General features: G+C 42.7%; 1 long non-coding RNA gene across 2 annotated transcripts in view; it reads left to right on the top strand.

The window, feature by feature from the left end:
* LOC128342418 (uncharacterized) overlaps nt 1-17570 on the top strand; it is a 30906-nt gene extending 13336 nt beyond the window's left edge. Inside the window, exons 2-4 of one of the 2 annotated variants that reach the window (XR_008314971.1) lie at nt 8929-9004; nt 16401-16583; nt 17482-17570. This is a non-coding gene — a long non-coding RNA (uncharacterized LOC128342418). Of the gene's footprint in view, nt 1-8928; nt 9005-16400; nt 16695-17481 lie in introns of those variants that run through there. The other variant, XR_008314970.1, reaches the window with a different exon arrangement.
* The last annotated feature ends 2808 nt before the right edge of the window (nt 17571-20378 follow it).

Genomic DNA, 20378 nt, shown 5'->3' with positions numbered 1-20378 from the left:
CTACAGTTATAAATAGCTTCTATAGAGATATTTAGGCATGTGATGCATGCACATGGAAATCCTGCATCCTGCACATATATCCTAACAGATGATCAGCACTGGTTGCCTTTTAGGCTGGAGGAGAGAAAAATAGATATTTGGGCCTGGCCTAAGGGTTTTTGTCACCCTAGACTATAGGGATGAAATTGCAGAGTCATACCAGCTGGATCAGCTTTGGTTCTCTTTCCTCCCCCTTCCCCAGGGCCTGTGCCTCTGCCACACTCAGCCAAATTATACCTGCATAAGGGTGAGGCAGAACAGAACTGCAGAATCAGCCCAGCTAGAGCAGTTTGGGTTCTCTCTCTTTCCCTCCCCCGGGCCCAATCCTGGCTTTTGTACTTATACGTCCAGGTACTGCTGTCCACGGCTCAGCTAATCTCACAAAGGGTTTTAATAGGTATTCTAATGCCCTGTGGCTGGCTGGCTGGCAAGCTCTTTCCCCCTCCCCACCCCCTCACATGTGGGCATCCAGTAGGCATTGTTACCAGACAAGCTGTGTTTCAGGGTAGTGCAGATTTTGCAGAAAGCACCCCTCTATGTGCATGGGACTGTGGGATCACAGTCTCCATTTTGGATGCTTCAGTTCATGAGCCCATGAACTTTTCACCTGCCTAGATTTAGCAAGACCCACAGCTGGTCGCTCAGCATGAGTAAAGTGCGAGGCAGGTCAGAATAACAAAGACCTCATGGGCCAACCCCACCTCTTTCTTTTGCAAAAGAGAAGGCACTAACTGGTGATCAGACTAGACTTAAAAGGTGAACCAATTAAGGAAGGAAACCTCCCTTCCACCTGAGATAATGGTAACACACTCGTTGGGAGTCACACAAGTGGTACATTTCCGAACCCATCTTTGAATTAATAATTAGCTGGCAAGGACTCAGGGAAATGAGCATATCAAGACTGGAGATGTATAATCTTATACCCCTAAAGGTGTCCTGCTCTTCAGATATGCAATCCGGCACAGCTCTATTCAACTCAAGTAGCACATTTTCCATAACTTCATCTTGCCATTGTTGGCCAAGATTCATTCAATCTGATTATGCTCAAGTAGGCATGGGATTCTTTGTCTTTCATGAAATTTGTGACCCTTGGGGTAGACAGCATGGCTTGGAAGATGCCTCATGGCTTGGAAACTGCCTTTTTGGGTAGATTTACCCCCAGCCAAAGCACATACTCTCAAAGTCTTTCCATCTTGGAATCGGTTTGGATTTACTATGCACAGACTCTCAAAGTGACTGCATGGCAGCTTTTAGGGTTATGCGTTTTGTATTTTTTCTGTTTCGATTTGTACCAAATCCGAATCAACCCCATTTGGTATTTTGTCCAAAATTAAGCCTTCTGAATCACCCCAGCTTTGTTTTGTATCCAAATTAATCTGAATCTGAATCTGAATTAATTCAGATTAAAATTGGGTCACATGGTCAAAAGAGTGGGTGGGCCCAATATAGTGCCCAATGAGTGGAAGCTACCACAAAAATTTCAAAGGAATTGGGCAAGCTGCTGATTTTTGGTGAATTTTTGAAGTTTGCTTGTCTTTCAGATTTTCCCCATAGGGAATGATGGAGGATTCAGGAAAAGTATAGCTTCACGCGGGTGGGGGGGAGGGGTGGCCCAGAGTGGAGTGTGGTTGGTGGTAGTGCCCAGTTGGTACAAGGAAGCTACCACAATTTTTTCAGAGGAATTTGGCAATGGGCTGATTTTTAAAGAATTAATGAAGTTACGTGTCTTTCAGATTTTCCTTGTAGAGTATAATGGAGGTTTCTGCAGTCCCATAACTCCACTTGAGGGGCACTGGGGTGGCCCAGAGCAAGTGGCGGTGTAGTGCACATAGGGTGCCAACCACCTACATGGGTTGCCAACCCATGAAGTACAGGCTTTTGTTGTTCTAGAGGTGTTCTGAGAGTAGATTCTCTAGTAGCATATGAGAGTGAATTCGTGGTTTTTCATTAAAAAATCTCATTTGCTACCAGAGAATCTAAACTCAACACCTCACAAACAACAAAGCCCAGTACCCCAATGGGTTAGCAATCCAGGGGTGTGGTTGGCACCCTCTGTGCACTACACCACCACTCACTTTGGGCCATCCCAGTGCCCCTCAGGTGGAGTTATGGGTCTGCTTAAACCCCCATTATTCCCTATGGGAAAAAATCTTAAAGATGAGTAAACCTCAAAAATTCCTAAGAAACCTGCCCTTTGCCCTATTTGGAATCTGGGTGCACCACGCTTGGGGCACTGCCACCCAACCCACTGTTTTGCCCCTGAAGCCCTACATAAACAAGTTGAAAGAGTGAAGAGAATGATGAACAACAACGACACTTAATTTTTTGGTGGACAGGTGGTTGTGAGCCTGTCCCTGTGGCACTAGCACAGCAGCACAACCCATTTGTGGATTCAAGCAATCTTTCAATAAAAACACTCCCTCCACATGAAACAGTGACCACAGGTCATTTGAGGTAGCAAGATAGACCAATGAACTGCCTTGGTACTATGGAACAGCTTCAAATATTCATTTAACTGAAGTGGAGTGAGCTGTGGCCCAAACAAATCAGCCTACTGTTCAGAATTGTTGAGATTTATCATCACTTCATTTAAGAAAGTGCAAAACCATGGATCATGGTTATAAGAAAGAGAGAAGCAACTAAGATTCCTGGGGATGTCAATACATTGACAGGGTTATTCTCCACCCCCTCCTTTTGTCTCCTGTAGTCCCATGTGGATGACCTGTCCATGCAATGGCAAAAGTTGTGAACACTGGCTTAGACATCATGTCCCACCAAATTACATTGTGGCCTAAATTACATTAGACTGCTCAACTTGGGCAACAAAACATAGACACCACTAAAAATCATAAAAATCAGAAGAAAAACAAAATAGCTCTTCAAAAGAGCCCTGAACAAGTCAAGAGATTCTTTCTAAACCTTTGGAAAGAAAAACCTGTGTAATTTCAGAACTTCCCTAACCAACTTCTCAAAAAGCTTCTCCACACAATTTATACCATGCCTTTTAGTAAGAGCTTTGGAATTGCATCGAGCTCCCAAATATATTTGGGTATTTCTGTCTCAAAATGCTGTCTTCCAAATCCCTTTGCAAGGTCATTTTGCATTTCAATCACACTGAATACAAGACATACTTAACTAAACCATTCATGCTCAACAGCTTTTTGCATATCTTATCTTCTGCTAATCACTCAGTGCCTCAGCAGGAGTGGAGAGAGTCAGAGAAGTCAATTTCAATTGCAATGCTTTTCTGAAGAACAAAGCATTCTGTCCGAAATACAGACATTTCGATTTGGAAACAAAAACCTCTGTTTTTTAATTCTTGATTTTGTTTTGGTTACAAAACCTCTGAAATTGCCATTTGGGGGCACAAAACATTTTGTACCCAAATCGAAATGCACAATCCTAGTAGCTTTCACTCCTCACTCCTTTTATTCCCCGTCTTGCTGCTCTTCCCATAAGGAGACCTCCAAGTGCAACAAATGCACCACCAGACCAAGGATAGGTAAACTAACCTCTTGCCTCTCTGAGAAGCCTCCTCACCCCCTTCTTTTTCCCTCCTTCCCCGCCTTCAAGCACTGTCCACAGCAAGCCTTAGCCAGGCTCTGGTGTAAGCACCTTAGCCAAGCTGATCTACCTTCACTTTGGACTTTCAGCTAAATTACTTTCAGATTTTATTGCCTTGCCTTGCCTAAATAACATTTGTCTTCCTGTACCCCATTTTACTTTCAACAAAACATTTGAATGGCATTTCTGCCTCCTCATCCTTTTCCAAAACACAAAACCTGCTCAAATTGATACTGAAGTCAAACTGCTCCCTCTAGCCAAGCTAATTCCCCACACTAAGCCAGAAGCGTAGTTGGAGTTCCTAGCCAGCATTCCGGGGCAATTCTGGTAACAGCATCTAGCAAGCAGTGGGCAGCCAGCCGCAGTGGTTTCTTGCTTTACGACTATGAAATGACAGCTGGCATGGTGAGAAAAACTGCCAATACTGGATGCCTGCTGCCTGCTAGAGCAAACAGTGGACATCCAGCATTGGCGGTTTCTTGTGATGCAGTCTCCGGTTGACTGGAGGGTGCAAGAATCCCCCCTCCAAACAGCCAGGGAAGGTGAGAGAACTACCCACAGGCCATTAGAGCATGTTGCTGTCTGCCTATTGAAATATTTATTGCTGTACATACTGTACTGTACTGTACTGTACTGTACATAAGAACATAAGAGCTGGATCAGGCCCATGGCCCATCTAGCCAAGCATCCTGTTTCGCACAGTGGCCCACCAGAGGCCGCTGGAAGACACAGGCAGGAGTTGAGGGCATGCCCTCTCTCCTGCTGTTACTCCCCTGCAACTGGTGCTCAGAGGCATCCTGCCTTGGAGGCTGGAGGAGGCCTTTAGCCCTCCAACTAGTAGCCAATGATAGACCTATCTTCCATGAAATTATCCAAACCCCTCTTAAAGCCATGAAGGTTGTTGGCTGTCACCACATCTCGTGACAGAGAATTCCACAAGTTGATTGTGCATTGTGTGAAAAAGTACTTCCGTTTGTTGGTCCTAGATCTCCTGGCAATCAATTTCATGGGATGACCCCTGGTTTTAGTGTTATGGGAGAGGGAGAAGAATTTCTCTCTATCCACTTTCTCCACTCCATGAAGGATTTTATAGACCTCTGTCATGTCTCCCCACAGTTGTCTTATTTCTAAACTCAGTAGCCACAGGTGTTGTAGCCTTGCCTCATAAGAAAGGTGCTCTAGACCCCTGATCATCTTGGTTGCCCTCTTCTGCAACTTTTCCCATTCTACAATGTCTTTTTAAAGATGTGGTGAACAGAATTGTACACAGTATTACAAGTTTTGTACTACAAGAACTAAAAGTACTACACACCATAGTTTTGTATAAGAGCATTATAGTATTAGCAGTTTTATTTTCAATCCACTTTCTAATGATCCCTAGCATGGAACTGGCCTTTTTCACAGCTGCCGCACATTGAGTTGACACTTTCAACGAGCTGTCTACCATGACCCCAAGATCCCTCTCCTGGTCAGTCACCGACAGCTCAGATCCCATCAGCATATACTTGTAGTTGGGGTTTTTCATCCCAATGTGCATAACTTTATACTTGCCAACACTGAACCGCATTTGCCACTTTGTCGCCCACTCACCCAGTTTGGAGAGATCCTTTTGGAGCTCCTCACAATCTGTCTTGGATTTCACTACCTAAAAGAGTTTGGTATCATCTGCAAATTTGGCCACCTTGCTGCTTACCCCTACTTCTAGATCATTTATGAATCAATTAAAAAGCACCGGTCCCAGTACAGATCCCTGGGGGACCCCACTTCTTACTTCCCTCCATTGTGAAAACTCTCCATTTATACCTACCCTCTGTTTCCTGTACTGTATATGTACTGTATGAGTATGTGAACTGTACTGTATGTGTACACCATCAGTCTTTATGTGGTATACTAATTCCAGGCAATAAAGCTTGACAAGTGTATGCCTTTTGAAGTGTTTCAGATAACAGAAAGAATATGTACATTTATCCACAAAATGTTCCATCTGCAATTTTTATTTATCTAGACTATTAGAGGGGGAAAAATCACTTATGTCTAATTTGATGCCCCTGGGCACCCTAGGTGACCACCTAGTTCACCTATATAGTTTGAACAGCCTTGTAGATATTATGACTCTGACCAGCCACCCACATCCTACCAGTCCCTAGATGCTCACTATGCTTCCGTTTGACAATTATCTGATAACACCATAAGGTAGGAGGGAAGAAAGGGCCAGTGTAGAAATTCAGTATTGGGCATATGGCCTTCCATTCAGCGAACTTCTTTTTTTCCTGAATTGTTCCCTCCCTGAATTCTAGTGCTTTTTAATCCATCATGAATTGCTTTGAGGAAATTGCCCCTGGTAAATCATATTCATCATTTGGCCAATAATGGTGAAAACAAGCAGGATTTCAGTGCATATTTTTTTCCTTACTTTATACCTAAAGCTGTTTGTAAAGAAATAAGCATAGTAAGTACATGAGGACATGCAGAGAAAGGTTTACAACCTAGTACCTGGCTCTCAGCTGCAGGCTTAAAACTGTGTATGTCATTTTTGAGAAAAGACATCTTTTGATCATCGTGTTTGTACTCTGAAGGAAAATCTATCCTTCCAAAACGTGCAAAAAAAGTAAAAAGGATGTGAGACCACAAAAGGAATGGCTAAGCATTTCAAATAATGCTTAGTTTGCTTTTTGTGGGGTTTGCTGCTTCACAAATTTGGTTATGGCTTGAGGCCTGGTGAGTCAATGGGAAATATCTGACTCCAAGGATTTGATCATGGATGAGAAAGCCAACCTGATCTTTACAACAGATCTGTTGGGTGAAGTGGGTATCCCAGTGCTGTCTCAGCTGCAATAGCAGTAATGACACAGATCACGGGTGTGGAATAAGGATGTGCAAAATGTTTCAACGTCAAAATGTGTCTCTTTGAAACAGGGCATTTTGAGTGTTTTGTGCTCGAAACAAAGCACCTTTTAAAGAAAGGGCTTGTTTTGAGCTCAGAAAAACAACAACCTGATTTCGAGTAGAAATGTTTCAACATTTCGAGAACCATTTTGGAGGCCTGTTTTTCCTTGATGATTGGTTTTCTAGCATTGCACTGGCTTGTGATCTTCTTGCTTCTTGGTTGGCTTGTTATCAGCACAATCAAGTGTTGTCATGGGCAACTGTACCCCCATTGGCTGGGGGGAGGGAGCAGGGAGGGGAGAGCCCAAAGGAGGAAGTTGCTCTAGTTGAGCGTATGGCTGTGCTTGCTGCTAAGGGTGCTGCAGTAGCAGCTGTTACAATGCTAGGAAGTAAGGAGTCATAACTATGTGAGAGAGCAAGTTGTGCCAATGATGGTACTACAGCGCAGGCACTGTGACTGGCAGTGGATTCTGGGACAGTTATTCTTTTTTGGCAATTTTTGGACTGTGCTTGAAATGTGTGTTCTGTGTTTTCTTTTATTAACAGGTAACCAATTCCCTTTCATTGTGTGCTTCTGCAGTCTTTTTCAAAGCAGGGTTGCAAAATGCATTGCAAATTGCAATGCAAAACTTGTTTTTACACTCTGTGAGTGCAGCTTGTTCTGGCCATAAGGAACAATGGAGAAACTCTAAACACCCCATTGTTCCCCATGGGTAGCTTCTAGGGACACCAAAGTGGGTTGGGTGGTAGGGCATGGTGGGTGCTACCTACCACCCAACCCACAAAAGAAACAGGCTAGTGGGTGATATTAAACAAATTGGTAGACTGGCAATGCAATATGCATATTTGAAAGGACTGCCAAGTATTTCTTTAAGACCTTCAAATTTATTGCATAAAAAACAGATGATTTAAAAATGTAAATATGTTGTTAAAAATGTTGTTGGAAGCATAATAAAAACAGACATTTCAGTGTCGAATGCCAGCCTCAGTGTTGTTCCTGAGTGTTGTTCCTGTACAGAAGAAGTAGAAACAACACTGAGCCTGGCATCTGAAGCTGAAACGCCTGTTTTTATTATGCTTTTAACAACATTTTAAAAATGCAATTTATTTGAAGGTCTTAAAGAAATAGTAAACATTTTTTTTTAACATTATCCCCAAAGAATCCTATGCAATACTGTACTTGGGCAAGCATGTTGCACTATTGCGAGTAGGGGTGTGCATGGAACCGCTCTGAGCAGTTCGGTTCGAGTTCAAACTGAACTTGAACCAAACTGCCTGGTCCATGAGCCGGTTCATTAGAACAGGCTGGAGGTTTGGTTTGTGCCTAGAATCATGTCACCCTTGGCAGTTTGATCTGGCTCTACTGCTTCGGAGGAACCCTATGGGGTTGGAAAAGGGTGGGAGGTTACCTTATGGTGGTGTGGCTCCTTGGTGGTGGCTGGCCAGCAGCAGCTCCCCAAGGCTCTCCCAGCGCATCCTCCCATCAGCACAGGCCAGCACGGGCCTAGTTTGGGCCTCCACAAAAGCGCAGAGGCCATTAAAGTGATCTCCACACATGTGCGGATACTCAAACTGGGAGCCTGCTGACCTGCACTGATGGGGGGAGTGCCAGCAGGGCCTAGGGGTGCCACTGCTGCCCCACTGCTGCCAGGAAGCCACATCACTATCACAGCGTGCAATGTAACCCTCTGCCTACCCCCCACTTGCCTTTTCCAACCCGGTAGGGTTCCCCTGATGCTTGTAAAGTGGAATCCTTACCGGATTACCCTTTGCAATCACTAGAACCGGGCTGACCCAGTTCAGACTAGTTTGACCCAGTTCTAGGCACAAACTGAACCTCTGGCCGGTTCTAACGAACTGCCTGGTGGACCGGATGGTTCAGTTTGAACTCGAACCAAACCTCCTGCAGTAGTGCAACGTGCTTGCACAAGTGCAGCATTAGTCTGACTGTCAGTTATTGTCTCTCATTAAAACGCCATCTCTCTTCCCAGGGAGAATTCAGTGGAGTCTTCTTTTGCTCTCATCTCCAAGAGATTCCCATGTCACCCTTACAACATAATTATGTAAAAGAAGAGCTCTGACAGATCTGACCAAAGGTCCCTTTAATCTAGCATTCTGTTTCCAAACATTGTTAGACAGATGACTCCAAGACACAACCTAGCAGTGCTGCATGAATGCAGCAGTTTGCTCGTGCTGGTTGTCTTAGCATCTGTTATTCAGAGGTATATTGCCTCTGAATATGGAGATTCTATTTAGTTATAGTGGCTGAAAGCCATTGATGGTATTATCCATAAATGTGTGCAAGCTGTATCTTGTACACAAGTTAAGCTAGTAGTTATTCTTTTTTTAAAAAAAAGTTTAATTTTTCTAATATGTGTACTTACTAGGTTAAGTGATCCTAATGCATGCTCATGTTAGAAATTGTCATTTTTGTTATAGACAGGGGCTTTGCACCTTTATGATGGCACTGCACATTGATGTTTCCAGTGTTTGGAAACAGAATACAGCTCAACAGGTACAGTAACAGTTGCTTTCAGCTGCATGCCCATTTCTGACTATGTCGCCAACTCAGCTAAAATGCATCCTCAAATCTAAAAATGCACCAAGTGGATTCAGATACCAAATCTTAATGTACTAAATTTGAATTAGAGAATTCTAAAATGTGATTTGGACATGCTGATATCTACCTATATGGGAATCTGAAACTAGAAGTGCCTTCCTAAAATTAATATAAAGTATTCCTTAATGCTGTTGACTTACATTTGAGTCAAAACCAAAGATGACTTCTGATTTGAAGTTAAAAGTTCCCTCTTTTTAAATGAAGCACATGTTTAGTGTTTATGTAGATAAAGACCATGAATAAATTGGTCACTATCCTGGTGCTACAGTGTAGATGGAAAAAAGGCTAATAATGAAGAAGAAAGAGGAGAAAATGCAGTAGGAAGTGCCACTAGAGTCCGAAAAAATGCGGCTAAAGGAAGGCGTCTTTGTGTCTTTGGGTGATATTGGTAAATAATAACTAAACAAAAATGTGACTGCCTAGAAGTGTAGGTATTATATGAGGGCAATGTCACTTCCTGAATTGCTTATTGATGCCACACTATGAACAGAATCTCTGTTCTGATAATTGTTTTTTTAGATTGTGAGCCCCTTGGGGACAGATATCCATCTTATTATTTATTACTTCTCTATGTAAACTGCTTTGGAAATTTTTGTTGAAAAGCGGTATATAAATATTTGTTGTTGTTGTTTGTCCAGATAGGCTAGAAGAGTTGGCATGGGACACTGGCTGAGCCACAGTAACATCAGAACCAAAACTACTTGTAAAAACTACAATTACTGTAAAAGGAGTGTTCTCAAACGAGGCACATTCTGTTATACATATCCTATTTACTTATCAACATAATTTATCTCAACGATATGTGGACGCATTCAGTGTCACCAATGAACTTGTTTCAGCAATTATCTATCTATTGTTAAATTTATATACTGCCTTTCATTAAAACAATCCCAAGGTGGTTTACACAAAAATTAAAAACAAGACTATAAAAAATGACACAATTAAAATATTAAGCTAAAATATAAAACAAATCTGATTAAAAAGATTTAAAATACAAGCATGAAAACTGTGCAAAATACAAAGAAGCAGCAGTAGAGACAATCATATAAAATCCTGTGTAAAAAGCCAAGATTTAACACACTTTCTAAAAACTGTGATGGAGGCCGAGGAGCAAATAGCCACTGGGAGAGCATTCCAGAGTCTGGGGACAGCAACAGAGAAGGCCCTGTCCCGCATGCACGATGACCGAGCCTCCTTCATTGTCAGCACCCGGAGCAGAGCCCCCTCAGGTGACCTTGTCAAGCAGGCAGCAACCCTTGGGAGCAGGCGGTCCCTCAAGTATCCCGGGCCCAAACCGTTAAGGGCTTTAAAGGTCAAAACCAGCACCTTGAATTGGACCCAGAAACAAACTGGTAGCCAGTGCTGCTCTTTCAAAATGGGTATGATGTGATCCAACTGGGCAGCTCTGGATAAAATCCTAGCTGCTGCATTTTGCACTAGCTGCAGTTTCCAGATATTCTTCAAGGGCAGCCCCAAGTAGAGCGTGTTACAGTAATCTAGCCATGATGTGACTAAGCATGAGTAACTGTGGCCAGATCTATCTATCTATCTATCTATCTATCTATCTATCTATCTATCTACCTAAGAGGTTTGATGTTTATCTCTCAGCAAAAATGGCCATTCAGCAGCCTTTGTTCCTGTCATCTTGGTCTTAAAATACAGAATTTATTACCTTGTTTTCCTCTTAGTCTTTGGCATTGTCCATGTACAGCTGGCTTTGCAGATGTTTTTTGAGTAAAGGCAGTCAGTGGCTTTTTAAGATGTTGCAAATGTCGGCAGTATTACAGCCTTGTATGTTGCTTCCTGCTGCTTTGGAAAGATGCAACACACAAAACGTATCTGTCCTCCAAGACAGCTTAGCTAGCTCAGTCCCTTCCATTCCCTGAATCACCATAAACAAATCTGTGGTGGTGGTGGTGGATGTGTGTGTGTGTGTGTGTTTGTTGTGGAGAAGTATAGAAAATAGTGTTTTTTACACATGCATATATTCATGGATGTCATGTAATTCTTTTTTAAGAAGTTAAAATTCAGAGTATTCTATCATGGACTGTGTCAGTCCATGATATTCAGAGTATTCTATCATGGACTGTGTCACAGCATGGGATTGGTACTCTAGGGACAAGAGAGCTGCAGCAATTCAGTGTCAAAAACAAGAAAAGGTACATGACATGGTACTGGAGAGAGACACCTTTAATCTAGAAAAGGCCAGTGTATTCCAGTCTTCAAAAAAAGAATGGGCTTTCTTTCTCTTCAGTAAGAGAGTCAAGAGAGAGAAACTCCATTCTTCTTTGAAAGAACTGAGGGAAGAAAGAAAATACTCCCAGAGGAACAACTTTACAACTTGAAACACATTGGCCTTTTAAGAATAAATGTGACTTTCTACAGTGCATTTGGATATATTTCCCCTTGTTTTGGACAATCGAATTGGTAGTACCTGTTTTTATAAGTGGGGATCTCCAACGACCAATGTACTGTATTAGCAGAAATGTACTGTGCTGTATTTGAAGTACATTATGACATACTTTTTAAAAAAGACATGCATGTTCCTGACTTGCACACAAGTGGTGCAGAGTTGCTTGGGGAGATAAACTTTCTCCACCAGGAATGTATATTCAAACTGGATTACTCTGAAAGAAGGTGAGTGCAGTTGGAATCAATTTCCTGGACTGTGTTATTACAGCTGGGTGCCCTGGGTGCCCTGGTCCGTTTCATGCTTTCCCCTCTGAGCCTGATGCTGCCAATTGGGATAATAAATGATGGGTGATCCTGTTATATCTGATCTGAACTCCTTATTGGAAAAGTAGATTTCTGGATTAATTTAAACAATTAAATAGGGCATTAGGAGGGCTGGTGAGACAACTGAGAAGTGCCCCTACTTCCATCACCTCTTCTATGGGACCATATGTCTCCCCTCCCCCACAGAGTTTTGCATCTTTATTTCATCCTCTAGTGGAGTCTGAGATGACATATGTGTTTCGCTTTTCAAAGCATTCCCACTTTAACTTGGACCAAGTTTAACTAAACTGGAGGAAGAATTCCTTTTAAAGCTGTGGTGCACATCAACCCTACGTAGAAATTGCTCCTCCAGCAGTGCTATCTTTTCCTTCTTCTGATTAGATTCCTGCAGTCCACTTCCTTAATCTTGGATTGCTGCAGGAGTCAGGCCTGCAACAGAAGAGGAGTTAAAGAATTCTGGGGTCCATAGTGCAATTTGCAAAGCCTGTATTTCTCATGAATAAGCATGGCAGCTTTTCAGACAGCAGATTATTAAGACAACCTTGTGGAAAGGAAGTCAAAGGCTGATCTCCACTCTTGTACAAAAAGGCTGTTATTTGTGGAGTTGGGATTTAAAAGATAAGGGAAACCGCTTTACCTTTTGTAGCAATTGGCTCTCCCTTACCCTAAAGAGTGAACAGGAAGTGTACCCTGGCCTGACTGACAGGCTAGGGATCGGCCACTCAGCACATGGTGGGCGGGACCTTGAGGGCCGTGAGAGAGGAAGAGAAGGAATTATTTGTGCTCAGAAGGATCTAGGCAGGAGATGAGAGAGGACGGGTGGAAGGCTGAGTGAGGAGAGATGGAATCTTGCTGCCTCATGCTAGCTTGGAGAATTCTCTCATGGAAGGACATCTGCAGATCATTGGGAAACAGGATTTCAGGAAGCTTGAATTCTGTCCTGAAATTTGGAGTGGGTTCAGAGGGGGAAGGAAGCCAGGCCTTTTGGCTTCTGAAAGGTTTAGCAAAGAAACAGTGTGTTCGAGTGCGTTAGATTACTTTCTTTTGGTGTCTTTCAATTGTTCTAAGTTTGTTTATCTGTAACATAAGAAATGCTAAACCTGTGCCCAAGTCCATCCAGGGTGCTGCAAAAGTCTCTGTAACCTAAAGGGGCTTTTAAAGGTTCCTATATCCCTATTCCTTGCTTTTTGACGTATTCTTGCAACTACTGGATGTTTCTTTTACCCGTAACTAAAAGCTGAGAATGCCTCAGATGGAAGCAGTCTGTAGTATTTTGAATAAAGCTTTTCTCTTTTTGTTCTTTGTATCTTACCTGCCTCTGAGTGGATTTTTAACTCAGGAAAAGGAGGGTTTTTTTACTCTGGTGCAAACACATCTCAAGTTTGATTGCTCAGCAACTCACTCTACCAAGTGTGCTTTTTGGACTGCTTTTTGGGAAGGAAGGTCTCCCTGGATATTCAACCAAATGGGTGGGGGGAGACCTTGTAGTAATTAGGGTGTGGTGGCAGTGAATCAGCTACTGAGGAAGCAGTTTAAGTTTTTAAAATGAATAGCCTTTGTTGAGCAAAGATGGAGGGAATGATTCAGTATTTTTCTTTTCCCCATGTGGGCTTGCTTTGAGACAAAGGCTGGGACTGAAATCTGCTACACCCTTTAAATCTGAAGCCCTTAAATGACAACCCACTTCTCTGCTGTCTGCAGCCAGCAGAGAAGTGGGGAGTCATTTGTAGGCTTGAGATTTAAAAGGTAAGGAGAAAAAAGTCCCTTATCTTTTAAATCCCATGCTCTCAAATGACAACCCCCTTCTCTACTAACTGCAGACAGATGAGAAGTGGGTTGTCACTTGTGGCTTCAGAATCTTGCATCCCAAACTTCCAAATGGCAACCCCTTTTGAAGGGCTGCATGCTGGAAATCCAGGAAAGGAGTGAGCAAGGCAACCACCCGTGGGGGACCCATAGGAACAGAGGGCCCCCCACAAGAGTTTACCTCAGTCCCCTTCACCCTGGATTCACAGCATGCCGTCTCTCAAGTCAGCAAGAAGTCCCTTTAACTAGGCAGGAGGGCTTCTTTTGAAGGGCTGAAGCTGGAAATTTGAGGAAGGGAGGAGTGGGGCAACCCCTCATGGGTGACCCTTTGGGTCAGAGGTATTTTCAGTTTGAAGTTCTTCAAAAGCCGTCCAGATTGACAGGAATGTTGGAACTTCAAGGAATTCAGACACAACAAGAGGGATTTTAGCTGGAGTTCTGACTGTCTGGGTGCCTCCTATCCTGTCTGAACTTTTTCTGATAGTGCCTGACTGTGCGCATATTGAATCCGACATTCCTGTTGTTATTATTATTATTCATTATTATTTATTCAATTTCTGTACTGCCCTTCCAAAATGGCTCAGGGCAGTTTACACAGAGAAATAATAAATAAATACAATGGCTCCCTGCCTGTCCCCAAAGGGCTCACAATCTAAAAGAAACATAAGATAGACACCAGCAACAGTCACTGGAGGTACTGTGCTGGGGGTGAATAGGGCCAGTTACTCTCCCCCTGCTAAATAAAGAGAATCACCATGTTAAAAGGTGCCTCTTTGCCAAGTTAGCAGCAGTTGACTGCACAGCCCTATCAAATGATTTAACATAGGGCTGAGATAGAAACTGCCCCAGTGGAGGAAGTCCGTGCATTATGTCCCCCACCCCCAATTGCCTTAACATGGGGCTGTGTCAAAAACTAACCCATCACATGGAGTCTATGCATTTGGGATCGTTTTCTACCCTGTTCCATATTTTTATCAATAGCAGAAATATCACACCTGTTGATGGGGTCATATTTTTTGATATACTGTGTACCAAGAGCAGGTAAGAATGTAACAACAAGGGCATAGCTAGGAGTGTAGTGGTGTGTGTGTTTATACACATTTATACAGCCAGGGGTAGAAATTTACCCCATAACTCAGGATGAGGATTAAGCAACATCTTCCACCAATGAAACAGCATTATGCTAGTACAAGAGTAGTCAGGATCCTGTTCATTGCACACTCTTGCAATATGCTTTTTGATGACATTTTTTGCCACATTGCCTTCAATTTGATATTTGACTAGTGCAATTGTTGGTTTCAGGATCTGTACTGATAACCATTTGTGCAGTATTACACTCTTTTAAGCATGAGGAATAATGTTGATAGTATTTTATCATTGTTGGTGGGTGAATAATTCATCCAGAAATAGCTATGTGGTTTTCTTCAGGCTCTTGCATATAATATGCATCTGTTTTATTTGGATTTTGTCATTTGTGAAAGGAATGTTTTGAATTAATTCCTCCTTGCTAAAAACACTGATTCAAAGATACTAGCCTAGGATTTGATATGACAGATATGTATTTAATGCAAAGCAAAATACAAAATACACTAAACCTGCATTGAAAGTGCATTGTAACTGTCTTCAAGGAAAGTGAATTATATTAATTTGTTATTGTTAAAATGTCACTGTTCTTTTCTTTCCGTTTTGATGGATCATTCATTTCTCTGTTCAGGGTATTTGGCTTTGCTTATCACTCCTGATGTGGAAAGAGAAATGTAAGCTTATGTGAAATATTCCGTCCCCCCACCCCACTTCATATGAATAGGGAGGCTATTTCTTTTTAATTTGCAGAAGGGGTACTTTCAGAGCTGGCACATGAAAGGTGGCTGGCATTTTGGTTCCAGTGAATTTCAGCCCACACTGTGGACTTATTTAAAGCCACTGGTGGGCCAAGCAGCCCAACTGTGATTAAATCAGCTCAGTTCCTGGCAGCCCAGTTACAATGCTCAGAAAGAAGACCAGATACAACCAGATATGCTGACCTAGTAGGTGTGTGCTGCTTTGTCCAGGACTATGATCCCCAAACCCCTGCATTGGCATATGCCCTATTCATTTTAGTGGAACTTTACTTATTGAAAAATTTCAAGATTGGGCTGTAAATTAGGAACAGGGGAAGTTAGTTTGAGGATTTAGGCAGACCTCACCAGATGTTAGCTCTGAAATCCTTCTTGAATGCCCAGGCTCATGAGATCATGGTACAGAGCAAGTCTTTAAGCATGTTCCGTATTCCTGTCTTCAAACATGTGCAATTATGTATAAAGGCTGAATTATACATTGCAGGCAAGATGGGATGCTATCAAAAATAGCTAGCTACCCATATCAAGTTCTTTCTCCTCTTCCCCTTCTGTGTCACCAATCATGACACATAATCCATGTCCTTGTGTTGCCATATGGTGTGCTTTCCAGGCTCCGCTAACAGCAAGTAATATAGAGCAAGGGTTCCCAACTCTGGGGCTCTATATTTTGTTAGTCTACAACCCGCATCAGTGGCCAAAGGCTGTTGTGGCTGGGGACGATTAGAGGTGTAGTCCAATAACATCTAGAGATGCAAGAGAGGGAACCCTTGATGCACAGGGCAATGAAACAAACAACGTGGTGATGTCACAACCCAAGTCAATATTGCAGCACTTGTATTCACTTATATCCCATTTTTCTTCCTTTGTATTTGCTATTTGATCTCCCATCAAACCTACTCACTCACTTTCAGCATGGTTGCTGCATCATCTGTCGGACCATTGCCCTGAGACTGAAGGGGAGAATAGGGGAGAACTCATCATGGGATGCCATCTTCCCCTGTGTCATCCACAATGGGCAATGTCAACCTAATGGATTCAAAGTCAGAAAGTGTGATTTCCAGGGAGAGCTTCAGCACACTGCAGTAAAGCTCTGGGTAATGAAGTCTATGCCACTTTTCATTTCCTCTGAGCAGATTTTATTTTCCTGTGATGACTATGATGTATGTACAAGCAAAATGTCTCTCTCCCTCTCCCTCTTCCCCCGCCTCTCTCTCTCTCTCTCTCTCTCTCTCTCTCTCTGTGTTGTGTATGTATAAGCAGAAGTCAGAGTTAAAAGTGCATGCATCTTAATGATATGATGTAAGCTGAAAGCACATTGATACAGATGTTCATTTTAATGAGCACTTCTTTAACCTGGAAGCTCCTAAATAATCACCAGAGAGCAGCCCTTCCCATTTGAGCTTCTTGTATTTTAAAAATCTCTCTCTCTTATAGCTGATGTATGGCTGCAAACATCAAAACCATCAAATTATTGCAATTGTGGGAAAGATTATCATTATATAAGCTTCATGTGTGTCAGCTTTAGGAAACTAATAGCTGCACTTCTAGGCATACTTACTTGGAAAGTAGGCCCCATTGAACATTATGGGCTCTACTTCCAAATAAACATGCATTGCATCAGGCTGTAAAACTAAATGAGGGCAGGCAGGTGTCATGCTTGGATAGCACATTTCCCCCCTCTAACTTGGAATCTTTTGTTTTATGCAATTGTCCAAAAGCTACTCAAAGAAAGAAAGAAAGAAAGAAAGAAAGAAAGAAAGAAAGAAAGAAAAAGAAAGAAAGAAAGACAGCTTAAGTCATTGTTTTAGTATGCTAGCCAGGAATACAGCAGCAATTCATTCTAATGGTTTTGCTCCAGCAAGCCAAATCAAATTCAAAGTGATGTTTTCATCAGGAAGTCTATTTGGATCTAAGATGGATGCAATGTTTCATTTTAATTAAAGCCATTCCTCTCAGCTCCATAAATAAATATACTACTTTATATTCCATCAGTGAGGGAAATCTGGCTACAGGGTTGGCAACAGAAGCAAAGCTCTCTTTCCTCTTTTCAAGAGGGAGAAGAAAAAGATTCAGCTGGCTCAGATCAAAAGTATGTGTTTATATTCCATCAACATTTCGCCTTCATTTCTTTACCATCTATCATTCAATCCTAGATGCTATTAAGCAGTGGTCAGCAGTGCTCAGTTTTGCATGATCTGCATATGTGAATTTATTTCCTTTCTGAGTACTAAAGATGTTTTAAATTGTGGGCCTGCGTCCCAACCCACTATAGAATACTGAACAGATTTGGCCCAGTCGAGGCTCTTTGTATTGTACAGGAGCTTTGATGAGTATATAGGACTGTTGCATCCACAAGTGCTTCCTCATTCACTCTAATGATAATGTAGAGACACCCCTGACTGTGATAAGACTGGAGCCCTATTCAGACATTTTTGTGCAAATGACTGTACTTATGTTCATTTTAAAAGGGAACCTGGGAACAGCCCCACCCCCTGCCCGCCAATACATAGTACAGAATAGGAAGCTTATTATTGCACCTGTGTTCAACACAATGGGTGAATTATTGTACCTGTGTATGGATCTGTACCTGTGAACACTTGACACTGGTTGTGCAAGTGTTGAACATAATGTGTGAATAGGCTACAGAAACCTGTGGGTGTAGAAGCACCCTGTGTGTAGCTCGGATCACATCCTCTGAAAAGATAGCAACTTGTCCTAATCCTGAATATTTATTTAGCTGTTCATTGGATTTATAGTCTGCCTTTCAACTAAATGGTCCTCAAGACAGCTTACAATGGATTTAAGTAATAATTTAAACAAACCAACCTGCCCCCAGCTCTGCAGTCCTTAGCCCTCTGGGTGAAAGGAAGCTGGAGGATGCTTTTGCTGCTGCCACTTGTTGTTAGAGCAGAGAGTTATTTTTAGGGGGTAGGGAACAGGCTCCCCTACCTTTCCTAGACAGGCTGCTTGGCCAACTGCCATGGTGCTGTATCTAAGAGGCAGCGGGAGGCAGGCTATTGCAGTCTGATGACCCCTGGCATCCTTTAAGCCTGGTTGCTTTGCCCAGCAATAGAGAAGTAATCCTCATCAGGAGGCTGCCCCTTGAGGCGATGGAGTTGCCCACACACTAGTTCAGGGGTTCTCGACCCATGGCCCTCCAGATGTCACTGAACTACAACTCTCATCCCCACCACAATTTATTATGGCCAGGGATGATGGGAGTTGTAGTTCAGCAACATCTGGAGGACCACAGGTTGGGAACCATTGCTTTAGTTATATGTTTTCAATTGCTGTTAGTTAATGTAGTGTGTCCCCAGTTTACCCCATTCATGCACGTCCTGTCTTTATTGAGGTACGAGGGCAATATCTGAAGCTGAACTATAGTAGATCATGCTTAAGAGCTTATGCAAACTTATTTCCCTTGTCTATGTATCTATTGGTGTCCAGACCTTATGAGATTTGCTGGAGGAAATGGTCTCTGTACATCAGCAGAGTTCATTTCTGGCAACCCAAATGCACAGATGTATTGTAGCAGTTCAAATCCCCATTCAGCCATGAAACTAGCTGGGTGACTCTGGGCCAGTCACGTCTCTCTCAGCCTAACCTACTTCACAGGGTTGATGTGAGGAGAAACCTAAGTATGTAGTACACCACTCTGGGCTCCTTGGAGGAAGAGCGGGATATAAAATGTAATACATACATACATACATTTTTAAAAAGAGTGTACATCATTCCCAGGTTTCACCCTGCCCCAGAAAATACACACCCTATCAGAATACAAGGTATTTGGACATGATAAATTGGGGTGTTTGAATCAACCCTAATTTATTTTATGTATGTTTATATGTATGTATTAGTTATTTAGTACATTTGTATACCACCCTATACAAAAAAGCCCCTGGGGGGTTTAAAATATAAAAAAAATTAAAACATTAACACGATTAAAATCATTTAAAATACAATAAAAGCCTGTAAAAACTGAAGCTTTAAAACTATAAACTAAAAGCCTGACTAAATAGGTATGGTTTCAGGTCCTTCTTAAAAACATTCAGAGAAGGAGAAACCAATTTCATTAGGAAATGCGTTCCAGAATCCTGGGGCAACTCTAGAAAAGGCTCAGTTTCGGGTTGCAACCAATCGAACTGCTGGCAACCACAACTGAAGCTCCCCAAATGATCTTAATAGGCAGTGGGAAGGATAAAGAAGGTAGTGTTCTCTAGGGATGTTCTCTAGGTGGTGTTCTCTAGGCACGAAACCGGTGGGGGCCGGTTCTATGGCAGGGGTGGGATAACTTTACAGCGGGAGAGGGTGCACTTAACCCTTCCTCTGATTTCCCCCCGCTGGTCCTGGCTGAAAAACCAGTCAGCTGGGGTGGCAGCATACCTTCCTGATGCCCCGCCCATTCTTCAGACCGGAAGTAGGTGGAAGTAGTGAGCACATGTGTACTCATCGGGCACATGCACGCACATGTTGCGCTCATGTGTGTATGTGTACTCACTGCTTCTGCCTACTTCCAGTCCGAAGGGTGGACAAGGCGGCAGGGAGGTACGCTGCTGCCCCACCAGACCAGTTTTTCAGCCAGCACTGGCAGGGGGAAAGCAGAGGGAGGGGTAAGTGCACCCTCCTCCACCCTTAAAGTTATCCTACCCCCGCTGTCGAACTTTTCAACCAGCCAGTGTTCAAACCTGTTCGGAGGCCCATAAAAGGGCCTCCAAACAGGTTTGTGCATATCCCTAGTGTTCTCTTAAACAAATTCTCTTTTATTTGGGGGATTCTGAGAGTTCTAATCTTGAGTGGAAACATTCTAATTTCTGCAACTGTTTTACAGAAATGTTTTCTTTTTTAAAAAAGTATTTGTATCCCACCCTTCCAGTGCAGTACTGCTTAGG

This window comes from Hemicordylus capensis, chromosome 2, assembly GCF_027244095.1.
Source record: "Hemicordylus capensis ecotype Gifberg chromosome 2, rHemCap1.1.pri, whole genome shotgun sequence".
Taxonomy (NCBI): Eukaryota; Metazoa; Chordata; class Lepidosauria; order Squamata; family Cordylidae; genus Hemicordylus; species Hemicordylus capensis.
Note: the sequence above shows the minus strand (reverse complement) of the source record. Positions and strands in the feature narration are given on the sequence as shown.